The sequence below is a fragment of the Bemisia tabaci genome, chromosome 8 (genome assembly GCF_918797505.1).
Source record: "Bemisia tabaci chromosome 8, PGI_BMITA_v3".
Lineage (NCBI taxonomy): Eukaryota > Metazoa > Arthropoda > Insecta > Hemiptera > Aleyrodidae > Bemisia > Bemisia tabaci.
In genome coordinates, this window is record NC_092800.1 from 27,540,231 (window position 1) to 27,560,109 (window position 19,879).

The following is a 19,879-nucleotide window of genomic DNA, read 5'->3' on the forward strand; positions in this document are numbered from 1 at the left end:
TTGTCAAATTTCTCCAGATAAAACATTGGTTCATGAATTGAATAATTATCGGAGAGGATATAACAAAATGATTTAATCTGCTAAAATAAATGAGTTTAAATGGGAAATGCCGCTAGATGACGTCACTAAGCGGTGCATTTTCTCACTTTTAAATATATTTTTATACTATTTCCCATATCAGAAAAAAAATTATAAAAAATACCGTGAAATCACTTCTTTAAGCACTTGTAAATGAGGCAATAAAAAAGTTGCATGCAAATTCTCCATTGCGAACAAAATTATGTGAAAATTTTGAAGGAAAACGTTCGCAATGTTCCAAGAAAAATCGGTTTCTATTGCGAAGTAGATCTGGGAACGTCTAGGCTCATACGGTGTTTTTCCTTAGCACGGCAGTTTAGTAGATGTTACCATATTTTTTTCAGTGTCTCGAACCGTTCCCGGACATCCGGCGTCGAACACTTCGGCAGGGGAGTCGTGGTTAAAGGCCGTAATGCGCGACCGCGGGCTCTCACGAGAACAGTTTAATGAGCCCAAATTTTTCGGGGACCTTGAAATTTTTTTCTCTCTCTCTAGCTCCTTTTCCGCGGAGTGGTGGCGCTCGCCTTCCTTGCGTAACACCTTTCATGACCAACTTTCTCTCAGCGAGCTCATCATCCACTCGGATCTTCTTCGTCTGTTTCCGTGTTTCGTCTCGGCGGAGTCGGTCGCGTCTTCACCCTGGCCTTGATGCGCATGCGCGCCGATTGGCCAACCTGACACCGCAAAGTGACAATGGGGGATTTTCCCTCTTCCTCGGTTGCAGCACTCCTGCCCACCGTTGCGTTACCGTCTCCGTGTTAAGAATTTTTATTTTGAAGCGAATTTTATTTGAAGTTCCGAACCTCTTCGGGTAGCTCGGTCCCGGTTTGTCTCATCAATCACCAGCACCAGTGGACACCGTTGTTACCAGATTCGACCAATCAGATCCGTTGGTCTTCGACATGTCGAGCCTTTTTAAGAACTACCTCGCGAAGCGGTACCAAAATCATGCACCAACGTTGCACTGAAAAAAAAACTCCGGCCGTGGGAGCTGCAATTACGGGCTATATAGACATACCGTCTGTTCCGGGCTCAAAGGCCGAAAATTCCGTATGCTGGAGCCGTAGCTTCGGCCTCTGAACCCGGAGCAATCAAAGCTACGCCTCCAGCAGCCGGAATTTTCGGCCTTTGAGCCCGGAACGGACGGTATGTCTAGATAGCCCGTAATTGCGGCTCCCACGGCTGGAGTTTTTTTTCAGTGTGCGATTCGTCAGTCACCGAATCGGAAGTTCCGAACTCAAATAAAATGGCAACTCAGAGGTTCGGAGAAACGCATGTCGCGAGAGTCAAAACTGAAGATTTTTCTGCACCGATTGGCAACAGTGGTAATTCATTGACCAATTCGGCCAATGGGTACTCCCCTCGCTCACCTTGCTGCTGGTTTCTCGTCTTGCCGTGGTCCACATCCAGATGACGTCATTCTTCCGAGTAACGTGTCCAGTTAGCGGCGTTATTTATAGCGTTATTGACTGAGAAAAGATTCTGGTACGTGACAATCGGATGGACATCGGTTTTGATTATTTTCTATTTCGTTGAATCAGTTGCCAAATGAGCGATCTCTCCGTTAGTATTGGACGTATAAACTTGGCGTTTTGATCAGATTATACTAGTTTTTCCTAATCTATAAGCGTAAACTACCAGAAAATGATTCTATAACTTAGCTGAACTAACCTATATGTATCAATGATTGCAGGCTTGCTGCATGCAACGATTCTGTTGATTCTGCACTGAAAAATAGTCACGAGCTATATAGATATACCGTCCGTTCCGGGGTCAGAGGCCGCAAGTTCCGGGTACTGGAGCCATAGTTTCGATTGTTCCGGGTGCTACGCCCAGAACGTTCGGCCTCTGAGCCCTGAACAAGGACGGTATGTCCATGTAGCCCGTAAGTGCGGCTCCCACGGCCGGAATTTTTTTTTAAGTAAGTTCACAATTCCGGTGTAGGGTTCCTTTACCTTTGATTACGTCACTGGGCACACTGGACCACTTCCTATTTTCTCTCTAGGCATGTTTTACTCCAGCGTTTACGACTCGTTAGGCAGCGGAGGACCTAAAAGAGGATGTTCACCCCCTCCCACCACACGCACACACCCAAGGCATTCGACCAAGATCACGAGTCGTGTACGCGCGCGTGTGTGCGTACGTCCGTAGTGGTCCCGTATCTGAATGATGTGTGTCTTGTGTTATTTAAATCCTGCATTTCGAACGGAGATGTGTGATGTAAACACTTTCACTTTCTAATACATAAACGCCCGCTCGTGCAGCACCGTCATTTTTTTCAGAGATTTCATCAATTTCTGACGAAATTCAATGTGAATCGAGTGGATTTTACCCGCAAAATGGCAACTATGCGTCCGAGTCTATAGCTTCACAAGGCTCGGCGCTGTGAAATGGAGCTTTGGCAAATGACTCCGGTAAACACCGTGGCTTTTCCCCTGACACGCTGACACGCTCCGTATTCCCAGGCTACGTTGCCTGATCTACCGAGAAAAGTTCGTTTACGAGAACAATAAATTATCAAGGAGGGGAATTTAATCGTTTAGAATGTTGCGCTGTGAGAAAAATCAAGGTAAAATTGGACTGCATTTTGTAATTTGGAACTATAAATTCTAGCCCGGTTTAAAAACGACGTATGTGCCATTAGTTTCCCTATGCACATACGTGTTTTTCCAGAATAGCCAGTAGAACTATAAATTCTAGCCCGGTTTAAAAACAACCTATGTGCCATTAGTTTCCCCATGCACTTTAGTGTTCTTCCAGAAGAGCCAGAATTCATAGTTCCAAATTGCAAAATGCAGTCCAAGTAAGAATTATCAACCAAGACGAATCAGATGGACTGAAGTTTGCGTTGTATAGTTTCATACCTTGATTTAAATTTTCAGGGAGATTTGAACCATATAACGCCACGAAACCTCCTATGAATTCCCTTTGATTTCCTCTCATATTTCATTTTTTAAAGGCCGTTTAAAGGATGTGGAGAGGGGAAGAGGCAGGAGATTTGTATGAACGGAACGACGTTCATTTTTTATTCTCAAGTTTGATACTAAGTCAGCGTTTTACTACTTTGAAACAGACCATGAGACATAAAGGAAAAGGGTTGGACCGCTTGGTGACCAGGGAGCGGACCCCAAACATGTGGTGAAAGTGTTCAATGTGTAACACGTCAAAGTAAGCAGTTATCCGTTCAAAGTCGAGGAATCAAACTGCTGGACCTCATCCGTTCAGTGGCGTTGGCTGGGAATCTCCCGTCGCGTACCTTCCATTTCGCCTTCAATCGGATGGATATGCAGCGAGCATTACAGTTACGTTAATTAAGTTGTATCTTCAAAATGCGATGAAATAGGTCCTTGACGATTGGGAGCAATGGAAGCTCATCATTACACGAGCAGTAATTTATTGTTGATTTCTATGGATGACATGACAGCTGCGAGTTAGTCTTTCGTTCATGCGCGATGACAGCACTCCTACTCTACCGTATTCATTCCTTTGCCCATTGAGCAATACCCTAAGCCGGATGTATTTCAGTTCCTTTGGATGCCTTTGCTTCTCGGTGACTGATGATGAGTTTGTTGACTCACTTGGCTCTTGGCATTTATCGTGGCGATTATGAAACTAGAAAAACGTGTGCGTATTTATTACGTTGTTTCAATTTTTACTGTTGCTTTATTATTTCAAAAGGAAAATTAGTTTATTTTTAAATGAATTATTTTGAGGAAAGATTTAAGTACAATGAATTATACGCATTTGTACAAAGACAAAGGTACACAGGCAGCCCAAAACGGAAATAGTAAAAGAAAAACATGGAAACAGTGGAAACAAGGCTAAAATAGGTACACGGGATTCGAGGTTTGTTGATATTTCGGATCTTTTTGTTTATTCCTGTTATCACTGCAGTCTTTCATCACTGTGTAATGCCGTGCTGGTCTCTATTGATTTTAATTTCTTTTTTATTTTAGTAATTATTTAGCGGTTGACAATGGTTTCGTGAGTCACCGAAACGTCCCGTGTACTTTTACGCCTTTGCACAGTTGGTCCATCCGCATTAAAGTAAAATTCGACATAGAACTTGTGACTACGTCGAGATATTTGTTTTTCTATTTTCACTATCAAATTGCGTGCGTCTTGTGATATTACGCACTTGTGATTTGGTTATCTTAAAATAAAAACTACGCTTTGCGTCGTGAACGCGAAAAATACATTCAAGGAAACAACAACTCATGATGCACATTATGTGTCCCTTAGTATAGACACTAGAGGAACAAATAAATTCGCCTCTTGGCAAAAATTTAAAATTTGAATGAGTGTTTCCGTAAGTTCAAATACCGGATGATTTTTTTTTAAATTTTCTGGTAATTTGAAGAGAAATCGCATTATTGCACAAATAATTCTTGTTATTTTTGCATCCGTCGTATGTTAGTTTGTGCGATCGTAGCTGCGTGAGGATTTTTCAAAAAATAGTAAATGTGCGGCTATAAACAGTCATTAAAAATAGTTTGCAAATGTAATAATAAGACAATGTAAAAAAATCCAGGATGTAACTCAAAAGTGAACGGGGTACCCTCGCAACAAGGAAATTCAACAATCAAGTAAACTTGGGAAATTGTCCGTTCTCTCAGGGCCAATCATACTTCCTTGAATTTTAAGTAGATTCTTTCCCTGGACGCGTGTTTCAAAAGGGTCTTCCATCATGATTTACACCGACATTTTAAAAATTAAACTTTAAATTGATCTTCTTGCATTTGCTTCCGCAAGTACAGCTAAATGTTAACCGGTTTCGGGTGCACTTGCTCCTGCAAATACTGCACATTTAAATGTTAACCGGTGTATAGTCCATTTGCATTTTTCATTTTTGAGCCGTTTCCATGAAGTCACAGGCATATAGCGACTGACAAAACAGCCGAGTACTGCCGTGCCAGGGAAAAACTCCGTAAGAGCTTCCAGACGTTGCCATATTTCTTTCGATAAAAACCGAATTTACTGGAAAAATCTTGAATACTTTTTTTCAAATTTTTCACGCAATTTTTTTCACAATTTAGTCTAAAATATCTGGAAACTTCAAGAGAAAGTATGCATTACTTTTCTAAAGAATCAGTATTTTGTCGGAGGATATTTGGCAACAGCAGAGTGTTCATACGGCGTTCTTCCTTAGCACGGCGGAGTAGTAGTGAATCACTCTCAGTAGCGACGAACAATTGGACGGAACTATGTGCATTATGACGTGAGCCCTGTTATACATATATTCTTATGCGTCTCAGGACTCATGTCTTAATGCACATAGTTCCGTTCGGCAGAGATACAAATAATTTTTCGAATGCTAATCTAACCAGGAAGGTTCTCTAATTACAGGAAATTTCTAGTGATGCCTCAATCGACATTTGTTTTTTTCCGGACAAAATCAACGGCATTACGTCATTCTGGTTTAATCTCGGTACAGCATTGTTTTATCATAATCCTGACGTTTTACTAGGGGTTTCAGCGCGGAGGATAGTCGTGACATCGCGTGAAACAAGTAGTTTTTGTCGCATCGTATCGCGGAGCAGTGGGATCGGGAAACTAGAAGAAAACAGCCGGCATCGATGATTCAGTGAGCTCTGAATTCTCATTGTTTTTCCGGTCTAATCTTCGCGGATTCCGCCAGAATCAATGTCAAGGAGCAACGCTTGTGATACTTACCTACTCATACGAGTAGCTCTCGTTTTTTCTATCTAGTGGTTCTTAAATCGCCTCCGCGCCCAAGGAAAGAGACCTCGTCTGCTAAAACAAGTCTTTTTTTCAGAGGAATATAACTCCGTAATTTCTCTCCAAAATTTAGTAGATTTTATCGAGCAGCACTGAAAAAAAAATCTCGGTGTATTTACTAAGAAATGGGTAAAATTATCAAGAATTCAGGGTTCTATTTGATCCCAGTTCTTTCTTGGTAAAATTACCATTTATGGGATTGGTAATTTTACCGAGAAATCTCGGTAAAATTATTGGACTTTTTCCGTAATTTTACTGGACCTTGGTGAAAACGCCAATATTTTTTATCGACTATGGTAGAATTACCGAGATAAAATGGCAAAGTTACCGCGAATTGATTACCAATAAAAGTGGTATTCTTACCTGAAAAAAACAGTAAAAATACCGGTTTTTAGGTAAGCTTACCAGTCTCTCTTGATAAAATTACCAATAATTGGTAAAAAAAGTGAGATGGTAAAGGTACCAACGGACCTTGGTAAAAACGCCGAGAATTTTTTTTCAGTGCAATGCATAAAGAGACGTAGTTTCGCACTTTGGCCATCGAATTTTAAAACGCATGATGCAAACGGTTGAGAATCACTGATCCAAACGTCGCTTTGTTTATCAGAATTATCCCAGATGATGTTTACAGTCCGGACTCAGTCAGAGCGGAAGAGGCAGTCAGTGCATGCATGCCGCGACTTTGAGTGTGAAATTTTGATAAAAATCGAGCACTCGTGCGATTAGTGATACTCCTCCACTCATCACGTTATTACTCACTTTATCAGCCGCAGTGGTCCTCAGTGAATAATTCTTCGGCACAGATTAGGATTTAAATCGCAAAACCACATATTCTGTATTTCTCTCAATCGCAGAAAAACTGAGTCGATTCAAACAGTGGATGAGTGTTTTTGATTAGGGATCGTGGAAATCCTTGGATTCGAGGTCCACTTTCTCAAATTGTTTAATCAGAAAAACAAAGTACATGCACTGAAAAAAAATTCTCGGCGTTTTTACCAAGGTCCGTTGGTATCTTTACCATCTCACTTTGTTTTACCAATTATTGGTAATTATACCAAGACAGACTGGTAAGCTTACCTAAAAACCGGTATTTTCACTGTTTTTTCAGGTAAGAATACCACTTTTATTGGTAATCAATTCCCGGTAACTTTGCCATTTTATCTCGGTAATTCTACCACAGTCGATAAAAAAGATTGGCGTTTTTACCGGGGTCCAGTAAAATTACCGAGAAAGTCAATAATTTTACCAAGATTTCTCGGTAAAATGACCAATTAAATGGTAATTTTATCAAGAAAAAACTGGGATCAAATAGAACCCTGAATTCTTGGTAATTTTACCCTTTTCTTAGTAAATACACCGAGATTTTTTTTTTTCAGTGTGCACAGCAAGATTAGTAATATCGAACAGACTGTGACAAAAACGCAGAGACCAAGACTGCCGTGCTAAGGAAGAGCGTTGTATAAGTAGTCTGCTGTTGCCAATTATTGACTCTTGAGGAAAGTTATTCATATTCTTTTCAAGTTTTCAGATATTTATAGATTAAATTGTAAAAAAAAAAAAAAAAAAAAAAAAAAAAAAAAAAAATTGCTTGAAAAATTTGAAAAAAAATAGTTAGAATTTAGCCTGTATAAAGCCTGTAGAAAAGTTATTCATATTCTTTTTAAATTTTCAGATATTTATAGATTAAATTGTAAAAAAAAAATTGCTTGAAAAATTGGAGAAAAAATAGTCAGAATTTAGCCTGTAAATTTGTTTTTTATTGGAAGAAATACGGCAACGTTTGTAGGTTCTTACGGCGTTTTTCCTTAGCACGGCAGAAAAGGGACTCTAAAATTCTATGTTGCCAACGCTGGAAGCAGTAATTTTCGGGACTCCCAACACTCAACTGTTGACTCACCTTATACTCGTAACTGAATGTCGAATAACGTATTGGGCCCTCTATGGACTTCAGTTTGACAACTTTATGACTTAAGTTCCAACGTTTCATAAATTGACGATCTGTTGACAGGCAAGTTATCATGATCTTGACCCACTCGATTGTGACAAGGCCAGGTAAAGCCAATCAGATCATCAGACAATCTGACAGACAGGTAGTTTCAGCATTATACATATATATATATATATATATATATATATATATATATATATATATATATCAGCTGTATTTATGCCAGGCAAGAGCAGCAATGTGAACCAAATTTTTCCAGACTAGTCCAGTTTAGAAATTCCAGCTTTGTTTTTTAATCAGATTTTCCGATGGACTCGACCAAAATTACACGAAAAAAAAAACTCCGGCCGTGGAAGCCGCACTTACGGGCTATATAGACTTACAGTCCGCTTTCCGGGCTCAGAGACCAAAAGTTCCGGGCGTAGCACCCGGAGCAATCGAAGCTACGGTTCCAGCACCCGGAAGTTTCGGCCTCTGAGCCCGGAACGGACGGGTATGTCTTATAGCCCGCAACTTGGTTTTTCAGTGTACGGTGTTGCGAACTGCGGGAAAAGTATTCTTACTATAAGTCCACCGATTCCCCCAGTTTTTCTTATTAGTTATACCTACAAATCGATTTCACGACTTCTCGGCCATCGTTAGCTCGGTAAAACCGAGAAATTGGCAGCTGTGTATGAACTTAAAATTACATCGGCGCGCAAGCAATTCAGCAGGGGGCACCCAGAAACGCCAGACCGCAAAGCGAACTTGCACATTAGCTGATTGGAAACACCTCGTTTTTTGTCTATAATGTTCACTGTCCCTCCCCTCCTGCCCCCTCCATTCCGTGCACTATAGAAACCCCTTTGTTCCCTGCATTATTCGATTTGATCTTATTTTATTCACTTTTATTGTTTCCCTGTGTTTTCATCTGTTGACCTTGGCAAGACCCATTGTGTGGTGCGTGTTGCCTGACTTCCAATTGACTTGCATCTTTGCCAAATGAGGAGCAAGAAGAAGCTCGTTCCTTGATTTTCCGTCGTTCTCCGGTTTTAAGAAACTCTCAACGGAGAATTTGCATGCAAATTTTGTATTTTTCTCTTCATCTGGAAGTGCTTAAAGAGCTGATTTCACAGTAATTGTTTGATAATTTTTTTTTTTTTTTGTTTGTGAAAAATAGTATAAAAATAGATTTGAAAGTGATAAAATGCATCGCCTAGTGACGTCATCTGGCAGGCATTTCCCATTCAAACACATGTATTTTAGCAGATTAGATCATTTTGTCATATCTCTCCAATAATTGTTCCATTCATGAACCAAGGGTATCCTCGTGCTCAGTTCACTCTGTAGTTTCCACTAAAATACGAAATTCATCAAACTTCAGGCACCTGCAAATTCTCTATTGAGCCGATTATTTTCCAAACCACGTAAGCGCCAATCTCTATTTTGGTGGTAGAGGGGTTGTTTTTCTTTGTTTTCTCTGTTATCATCAATCATCTCTGATTTCAAAATAGCCTTCCAAAGGAACATACATTTTTTGGAATTCGAAGATTGTCAACAAAGTAACTGAAACGTTTTTTCTTGTTTTTCCCGTCCGCAATTTTGGCGCTCACGTGATTTGGAAGATAATTGGTTCAATGTGGGACAGGATTAGTGAGACGCAAAAATTCTCTTATGAATTCTCATTCACTGGAAAAAAAACACATTGGATCTAGAGTCCAGACTCTTGAAAACATTGAAAAGAAAAAATACTCTCGATTCAATCAGATTTAAGCTTAAATCAAAAGGAAATCCGCTCAAATTAAGAGGCTTGGTTCTTGATTTAAGCAGATCGATGAATCAAGAGTATTTTTTCTTGTCGATGTTTTTAAAGAGTTGGACTCAAGATCCAATGTGTTTTTTATGGTTCTAAGTGTTGAGACAACCCGTTACTGTTTGGCAACTTCAATGATCGCAGCGGAGTGACCCTGCAGAAGGGTCCCAGCACCCAGCACAGAGAGAATAAGTAACACAAAAGTTCGGCTAACATGATAAGTGGAACAGAAAGTAACCCAAATCTTCGTTTGGTTTTGTGATTTTCCCGGTTTTCCATCGTTTTCCGTCATAATGTGGACGCAAAGTTGACCAAAATAAATCCAAATTTTGGATCCGTCCGTAGCACAAGAACACAAAATATGTTGTTATTGTGCTCGTCTCTTTTTACAGCTACTGCACCCACTGAGACTCATTTATGATCTCAATTATCACCGTCCGGACTGACCGACACATTTTAAAAGTGTAGTAGGTTTTACTTTCTCTCCACACTTTTTTTACATCATGGCCTCACGAGAGGTCATCTGGTTCGAAGCCTACATGAGGAGCCCACACATGCGCACTCATGAATTGATTGTACTTTTGCCAAACGGAACTATGTGCATTAAGACATGAGCCCTGAGACCCATAAGAATATATGCTTAACAGTGCTCATGTCATAATGCCCATAGTTCCGTTCGACAGAAATACGTCCAATTCTCAACCTTGCCAACCAGTTTGATTAAAAGCCTACATGCAATTCAAGCGAGAACACTTTCATCTCATACCCTCATTTCTGCTCAACGCAGGTTGTTCTCAAAGTGACAAGTTTTTTCGCGTCTCGGTCATTAGTGTTCATGTCAACGTCAGAGAATGTCATTCGGCCATTCAAAAGGTTCTAAAATGATAGTTTGTTTCCTCAACATAGCCTCTAATTTAAGTAAATATTTCAGCTGACACCGAAACAAATATCATATTTTAAGTAAAAAATTATCTGAGTATTAATTCGAATTAATTTCTTTTGATTGCAGGTGAGTTTCGAACGAACTATTTTAAACCAGGGAAAGGATCGAATCTACCTACATTCCTACAACTGTGCGTGTAAGTTTGAAAAAATACAAATGTATTGAACTACAATATATATCTACTCATTAGACGAGGGGTATATACAGCATGCTAAAATGCGCAGTGCATGCTTGTCTCGAATGTATTGTTTATCCTGATGTTTCTAGGATAGGATGGATATGAGCCCCTGGATGTTAAAAGGTTCCATACTCGTTTTCATGTGAGCACTGGAAGAAGAAGTCGCTTGGATCTAGAGGCCAGACTCTTGGAAAAATGACAAGAAAAAATTATCTTGATTCAATCGGATTTTTGCTTGAATCAATAGGAAATCGGCTTAAATTAAGAGGCTAAGTTCTTGATTTAAGACAAAATCCGATTGAATCAAGAGTATTTTTTCTCGTCAATGTTTTTAAGAGTCTGAACTCTAAATCCAAGCGGCTTTTTTCCAATGAGTCTCAAAGTGTTCACATTTTTGTATATTCCAAGGTCTATTCGTTCACTGTAATAATGTTCCCTTTTAGCCGCATCGATATTAATACATTTAGTGCATACATATTAATTACACGTGCGCAAATCTTACAATCAGCCGGAGGACATCTATAACCGTTAAAAGTAATTTTCACTGTTACCTTGACGTCATAGAACGTCCACGCCTCCAACTCTCGAACAGTCTGATATTGAAGTTTCAGTAATTGACCGATGAGATCTCGTGACCCAACGGTTAGCGTTGCGTCCGTCATCGGCGGATCCAGCAAATTGGCAACATTGTTTTGCTCCATTTAAATCTATGAAAATATATCGATTCTTGGTGGGGCCACGTGTTCCGACAAGAATCGATTAATTGGCATAGGTTTAAATGGAGGGAATCCGGTGTTGCCGAATTGCTGGATCCGCCTCTGGCGTCCGATGGACGTTTCTGCAGACTTTTTCCAGTTGATGAAACGATTTTTTTTTAGGAGTTTAAAACACTACACAAGAGTAAAATTTAAGATTCTAAAAAATTTAAAAAACTTTTAAGACAATTTTTGAACCACTCACTTGCATAAAATCTTCTTTTCACGGAAGCGGACGCGTTTCGGAGGTTACCTGCCCTCCATCATCGGCGCGACTGGTCAATTCCAATCAGCTGATTTCGGTCCCGGATTATTTCCCGTCCCTCCATCGTTGTCACATCTCGAGTGTATTGTTGTAAACAGTCTGTTATTTACTCCCGTTAGATCCGTATTAAAAATGTTGTTCTTATTTTGGTACATGTACCAAAATATTGGTACATATTTGGTACCAAAATAAGAACAACATTTTTAATACGGATCTAACGGGAGTAAATAACAGACTGTTTACAACAATACACTCGAGATGTGACAACGATGGAGGGACGGGAAATAATCCGGGACCGAAATCAGCTGATTGGAATTGACCAGTCGCGCCGATGATGGAGGGCAGGTAACCTCCGAAACGCGTCCGCTTCCGTGAAAAGAAGATTTTATGCAAGTGAGTGGTTCAAAAATTGTCTTAAAAGTTTTTTAAATTTTTTAGAATCTTAAATTTTTCCAGTTGGGTGACGTCAGTGACTTTTCTTCCCATGATGTCGGAGAACGAACGGTAATAGATGTTTAATTACGGACTGACTTTGAGGGGGGGGGGGGGGGGGGCAGGTAGGACTGTCGCGCTTCGGAAAAACCGCGTAGCTCGAATTCAAATTTCACGTAAATTTGTGGTTTTCTGCAGGTATGGAACGCGGCATCGCCAGTTGCATTGAGACCGAATAGCTGCCCAAAAAATGAATTATACGGCCATTTAATGGGTCATTTTCCTTCCTCATTATCTCAAGAATAGGTCAGTTGTGCCCGTCGTCAGCATTGGCGGATCCAGCAAATCGGCAACATTGTATTTTCTCCATTTAAACCTATGGAAATGTATCGATTCTTGGAGGGGCCAAGTGCTCCGTCAAGAATCGATTATTTAGCATAAGTTTAAATGGAAGAAATCCAGGGTTGCGAAATTGCTAGATCCGCCTCTAGTCATCAAAATTGTAATTTTATGGCTGCTTTCTACTGATTAGCAAAAAATTATAATAAAGTCTTTTCAAATGCCAAGTTTTAGTTTGCCGTTTGAATATCACACCTCAGAACCAAGAGACCGTTCATGAAACACGTAACGCTGAAAATCTAAGTATTATATCTCCTCTCCTCAACTTCTCACTCTGGAGAAGATTTTCATTTATTAAAGATATACCGTCAAAAATTCGTTAGTTTTTCATACTTCAATTGCAGTCATTTTGATCCGAGTATAAGTAGTTCCGAGAAGTAAGGCGGATATACACACCCGTTGAATGGACCTAATGAAGGAAACCGTCTCCATTGTGAAGATGAATGACATAACGCGTCGGGACAGTTATTGGTGTCAATTTTTGGCGAACACCTCGGTGACAAGTGTTGAGTGATGTGTAAACAAAAGTTAAGTAATTGCTGCAACTTAAGTTCCCGAGTTGCGGCGCGAAGGCGCAATAGATACTTACGACAAAAGATGTTGCCAAATCCACCAGAAAAAACCTCATATTTTATCGTGTAGTGATACGAGTGGATAAGGAAAATAGGAAAATGAAATCCTTCGAGGCCCTCCTCGAGCTGTCTATGGGGGCAGGTGAGAGGTTTAAATTTTTGAATCTCACACACCACTCAACTATATTAGAACTAATATTATTATTCACTCAGAATTTAAGTTCTACGGCACGATCAAATCGTAAAAAAAAATGTTTTATCAAAAGGTAACCGGTTGTGCTGTAAGTCAAATTAATTTAATTTTTTATCTGAAGGGAAATGAGTTTCCGAAGTATGCGCGAACATGTTAAAATTAAAATATGTTTTAAAAATCACAATTTTTAACTCTCAATTGGACTAAAGTTTCATTAAGGTGCTAAAGTTTCTGACTCATCCAGGAAGCGCAAAATTATCTGGACCGAGAAACCAATGTTGCACACATTGTTTTTAATAAGAGCCAGAAGTAACAGGTCTCTATTAAAACATGTGGTTTAATTACCACACTGACCTCCAAGCGGGTATCAGCAGTTAATAGTTATTTCTACTTGGGCCCTACTCCTACTTCTATAAATTTTTGAAATATGACGCAGGAAGTAGCCCTTTAAGGGCGCGAAGCTATCCTTAGGGCGTAGGGGCTGCGTAGTCCAGTGGATCGAGTCAATTAGAGAGGTCGAACTTGAAATATTTGACTATGACTGCAAATTTTCATGTTTATTTCGTCACATTTTAAATTGTAAGGGGCGCCCCTTGAAGAAATTATCACGAAAAAACCAATGGAACCAATTTTAGAACCTCAAAGTTTTGTATGAACAGAATTATAAGCGTTCACCATTTCCAGATTCTGTCCGACCGCTCCTATTGACTCGATCTACTGTGCGTCGCGCAGCGGCCAGGGAACTTTTGCCTTCGTATTTAATGCAGAAATATGGCGTTTTAACAGATTTTATCAGATTTTGCTAATCTGGAACACTGGAAAAAAAAAACACATTGGATCTAGAGTCCAGACTCTTGAAAACATTGACAAGAAAAAATACTCTTGGTTCAATCAGATTTTTGCTTAAATCAAAAGGAAATCCGCTCGAATTAAGAGGCTTTGGTTCTTCATTTAAGCAAAAATCCGATTGAATCAAGAGTATTTTTTCTTGTCGATGTTTTTAAGAGTCTGGACTCTAGATCCTATGTGTTTTTTTCTTCCAGTGAACTATCAACCATCCTAAACCATCCAACCATCCTGCAACAGGCACAACTAACCCATCCTTTCGTGTAACCAGGGCTCGGTTGAAATCGGGTTTCTTTCCATAGTGGGCAACCGTGCAGGCCCGGCGGATTTCAGAACAAGGGAATCCGGCTGTGTCTTTGTTGCCCGTTGCGTAATTTGGGGAACTTCAGCGGAACTCACGGGGCTAGAAGCAGCTGGAACTTTAAGCCACGCTAATCGCTAATCCAGCCTGGCGCCATTTCAGTTCAGATAATCAGCCGCCAAGGTATTGCATGTCGTTGTTTCTCTGATGTAAAGGCGTGCCTCCATTTTCACGTGAGCCCCGTTCGCCGTATAATTCCATGCTTTCTATGGCTCACTTAGAAATCGAGGTGCGCCGTCACGCCAGAGGCACAGCTATATTGCAAGAGGCTTCCTGCAGGCTTGTGCCCACAGAGGAAGCTGTTAAATAATCTAAGACTTACGAAGAACCCCGTGCTAATTCAGCCTCGCGCTTTATTCCCTGATTGTGAGTTTGGGTCACACCAAACTTTACTTGTTCCAAATTTTTTCGTTATTTGAACTAGTAAGCGTAATATTTGTCCCCGAAAGTTCACGTTATACAGTATACGTTCCCAGAATCGGGAGGTCGGAATGAGACTCGTATTGTAACAGCTTCTTTTCTCTGCGAGGTGATACGAAAATCCCGCTCAACCCATATAATCCCTAGGGTTCGTTCCTAATTTTTGGATGGTCCCTTCAAAATTTAGGAGGGTCCAAAAAGTCAGTTTCTTCGACTCAGGAGCACTATAAATGATCGGACTGATCCCAGGAATCGGCGTATATTATGCGGACTACACTTAGCAATTAGAAACTGCAATTAAGTCTCAATAGATTTTATTTGCTTTGATATTGTTTTGTAGCCGAGGTGTTAGATTGTGATGAAAATAATAAGGCACCTCTTATTGAAACATATATCCGTGGATTTTATTCAGATATTTGCCTTATTATTTTGACGACAATCTAACAACTCGGCAATCAAATCTATTGATGACGGTGTTTCTACACCAAACTCTACTAAATACGATTTTTAGCTCATCTTTAAAAACGCACTGAAAAAGAAACTCCGGCCCCGGAAACCATACTTACGGGATGTGTAGACATACCGTCCGCGTTCCGGGCCCAGAGGCCGGGAGTCCCGGGCGTAGGCCGGAGGAATCGAAGCTACGGCTCCAGCACCCGTAACTTTCGCGGCCTCTAAGCCCGGAACGGACGGTATGTCTATGTAGCCCGTAAATTTTTTTTTTCAGTACACATAATTATGTGCGTACATTTTTGCTAAACAGAGGTAGAAATTGCGGTTCCAAATTGCAAAATGTGGTCCATGCAATGTCCACCGGCGAACCCCAAAATACGGCATCGCTGCTGGAGCGGCGCTAGGCGGGCTGATTCTAGGTTTCAGCGGTTATTAGAGGCGCGTGTAAACGGTCGGGCAGGCGGCGCTGGAGCGTGTGGGAGCGAAGGAGACCGACAGATCCGGTTCCATCCCAAGCTCTCGTCTTCCTAACTTTCCCGAATCCAAGTTCAACCCAGTTGATTTTCTGTCATCTTCCGCTTGGCCGAATTTCGGTTTACAGCCCGTCATCCGATTCGGCCACTTTCCAACACTCAACGCTTCTCCATGCATCGGCTCTTACACAGGGCGGGCTCAACTTGCCAACCCCACTGATAGTGAGTTTACGCTATACTGAGGGGAGTTTAGACACTTATTAGAGTTCATTTTGTAACTCTAATTCTAGTTTTCGGTTTTTTTTTGGCTTTAATTACATAAGAATAATATGACCTCAGCACACATCAAACACTTCACTTTTGCGAACAAAGGTGGACTTGTAATCAGTGGAATGATACAAATGATAAAATATTGTCGAGGAGGGGGAGTATAGTATTTTATTAATTGACAAATTTTTTCAATGAAAACTCTCTAGGAATTTGAAACATAAATACATCACCATTACATTGTGAAAACCACCCTCAGCATTCTGATAAAATCGGCCCTGATTGTTCTCAATGGTTGAATATTGAAACAACTTTTATAAAATTAAAATTTTGTAAAATTGTATCAATTTCTCATAATTTTTATTACTTTAAGTGGACAAGAAAAAAACCTTTAAAAAATGTGGCCAGAACTGTATGTAACAAGGTAGGAGAATAGTGCCCTCGCTATTTACAGGAAAACAAGACCATGATGTTAAAAAATTTCAATTTTGGACTGTCTTAATTGAAACTTTTGAACTTTTTGACTTTGCATACCCCTGAAAATAGTGTACCCAACACTATCTTACCTCCGTGTCATTCAGTTGAATTAATATGAATTAAATTCACACGTCTAAGTGATGAAAAATTATTCAAGATAAAATCATCGCAGTGGCAACCTCATATAACACTGCGAGATTGGCATACAACCTCTTTTTTCTCTGCTGTGTGTGTGTGTGTGTTTTTTTTTTGCGTTTTTCCTCTGCACCTGTCGTCATAATTTTGCACGTAGGTTGTCACTGTCACAGACGGTGGAGCCCGACTAGTTTCGCGCTCTTAACCTAAATCTACTTTTGATTTAATTATTATGTCAACGGGTCCATTTTTCTTCTTTCACCGAGTAGAGTTTTTGAACCGGTCATTAAGGTCACATGCTGCGCTTGTGTTTGCATGGACACCGACGCGTTCGAAGTCATCTCTCCGACGCTTTCCGAAGTTTCCGAGCTTGTTCGTCAAGCATGTTTTTTTTTTTTTTGTCAAGCATGTGGTACACTTAAAAACAGAAGTAACAACGTTAGAATATGTATCAATTGAAAACACTTTCTCACAAGAATAGCACAAGATTTGTTTAAGAACAAAAGTTTAACTTGCACTTCATTAAGAACGACGAGTTGCATTCTTGCAATGAGAATCTTGGGCAGTTCTAACTGGAAATTTCACTGATTTATACTCTGATCTTGCGCAGAAATGAGGAAAATTTTAGACAAAAATTTAATAGGTATACATTCTTGTAAAGACATCGAGCTTTTTCTAGGGAATTTTGCAACCTTTGAATTGAGTTACGTTCCTTCGTAGGGAAAACTACGAGTTATCAGAGCGAGCTTCACAACTTCGGCGTGCAATTAAGTCCCACTAGCTATCATCTCATCATTTCCCCTCACATCTCGGCTCCGACATGAAGTTCACACAAGTCCAATGCACGGATGAAGATGACAGCAATACAATTTGCACTGCCGTACTAACTAAAAACGTCGTATGAGCACTCGAATGTTGCCAACTTTCTTCTTTAAAATATTCATTTTTGAAGAAAGTTATGAAAATTTTCCATCAAAATTTTCAGACTTTTTAGATCAAATTACGAGCGAAATACCTTGAAATATCGGAGGGGAAATATTCACAAATTTTCCTGAAAATGCGCGATTTGTCGAGGGACATTTGTCAACGCCTGATGGCTCATACGGCGTTGTTCCTCAGCTCGAAAGAATCGTGCTGTCGTGCTATGGAAGAGCGACGTATGAACATTCGAGAGTTACCAAATTTCCTTCGATAAAGTGTTTATTTTTCAGGAGAGTTACGAATATTTTTCCTTTTTTCATGTTCAACGAATGACGGATGGCAGATTGCCTAAGAAGGTACTAGATTGGGTTCCTCCTGGGAGAGGACGTATGGGACGTCCAGCAAAATCGTGGATAGGTGGCATTTAAGATGAAATCACAAGATGCCATTTACTAGATGGCCTCTGGATCGATAGGCAAGGATGGCGATTTGGTGTCGCAGAGCGCCCGGGCGCGCTGTAAAGGTACTCGAATTTATTTATGTGTGTACATATGAATATTTTTCCTTGAAATTTTCAGGAACTTTAGGTGAAATTGCGAGCAAAATTACCCGAAAAATTGAAAGACGAATATTCCTCGAAAATTCATGTTTTATCAAAAGAAATTTGGCAATGCTTGAAGGTTCATACGGCGTTTTTCCTCAATTCGGCAGAATCGTGGGCGGGAGGTGGCGAGTGACAGCGGAGCTTGGAGATGGACAAAGGAACGGTGGACTTGAACCATGATCGAGGAACCGTTCCCGACTCCGGGAGCGAGCGGCGCCACGCTCTGATTCCCGTCTCTCGCGCATTTCCGCCTCTCCCGTCTCAAGTTCATTGTCATCCGAGAGAATGGCAATGCCCATGCTCAAAATCCGATGGATTCCCGAATCGCACCGCACCGTTTTTCGGGCTGCTCCGCCCTCTCAGCTTTCTCGCCAAACTCTCTCCTCCGCGTCTGTGTCTGGCCCTGGAAATTTCTTCGATCCGCCTTTTTATACGGGAATAACCTGCAAGCAGGGCTGCAGGAAGTTCACTGGAAAAAAATTCTCGGTGTTTTTACCAAGGTCCGTTGGTACCTTTACCATCTCACTTTTTTACCAATTATTGGTAATTTTACCAAGACGGACTGGTAAGCTTACTTACAAACCGGTATTTTTACTGTTTTTTTCGGGTAAGAATACCACTTTTATTGGTAATCAATTCCCGGTAACTTTGCCATTTTATCTCGGTAATTCTACCACAGTCGATAAAAAATATTGGCGTTTTTACCGGGGATCAGTAAAATTACCGAGAAAGTCAATAATTTTACCGAGATTTCTCGCTAAAATTACCAATTTCATAAATGGTAATTTTACCAAGAAAAAACTGGGATCAAATAGAACCCTGAATTCTTGGTAATTTTACCCTTTTCTTGATAAATACACAGAGATTTTTTTTTCAGTGTTCCTCGGCCTAAATGTACATGTAATAAAACAAGTCTATAGTCTTAGCTAAGCCTTTTTCATTTTTATGTATTTCGGGGTTTATATAAACATAGACTCGTTTTCTCTCAAGAGTACCAGGAAATAAGACCAACTGAATCAATGCAATATGGAAATAAAGCAAAGGACGGGCGTTTATGACGGCGCGGCGCAGAGATACAACTATTCGTGCTCGACGGATATCAGTGTTGCATCTGCAAAATTGAAGGCGCGATGGCGCGAGGCTTGAACTCTCAATGCTTTCAAAAATCTTGAAAGTTCACTTGAGACATTTCGTGAAATTCCAGAAATTTATGACAGATTTTGAAAAATACCGGTTCCTTTTCATTTTGCGTAAAATGTAAAAATTATGACTTTCTTCTATTTTTGTATGTTCAAGTGCGGTTTGCATACTCTAGCCCCTGAAAGATATGAAATATTTCATAGCCTCCTGAGATTTCATGAAATATTTTACTGAAATTTGAGGAGTTAGGTGCAAAAGGGGCGTCATTGACAAAATCGCGTTTTGAGTTATTCGTGTTCAAAGTTTGTTGTTGTACAAATGGAATGTATGTTTAAAGATATGGAAATAATGTGGTAAGTTTAAATATAGATCATTTTATCAAGTTTAAGTTTGTACAATTAGAAGCTCTGAATAATCGCGGGTTTTTTTAAAATATGAGAAATACGAAAGTTTCAATGACGCCCCTTTTTAATTACTGTATCTTACTT

The 19,879-nt window shown here is 40.1% G+C and overlaps 1 protein-coding gene and 1 long non-coding RNA gene across 4 annotated transcripts in view; both read left to right on the top strand.

Annotated features, from left to right (window-relative positions):
* Nucleotides 1-19,879, top strand: part of LOC109033947 (uncharacterized) — a 142,547-nt gene that overhangs the window by 27,584 nt on the left and 95,084 nt on the right. The window lies entirely within an intron of this gene.
* The window catches only part of LOC140225235 (uncharacterized), a 31,673-nt gene continuing 21,963 nt past the window's right edge, over nucleotides 10,170-19,879 (top strand). Inside the window, exon 1 of the long non-coding RNA XR_011900380.1 lies at nucleotides 10,170-10,636. This is a non-coding gene — a long non-coding RNA (uncharacterized lncRNA). The remainder of the gene's footprint in view (nucleotides 10,637-19,879) is intronic.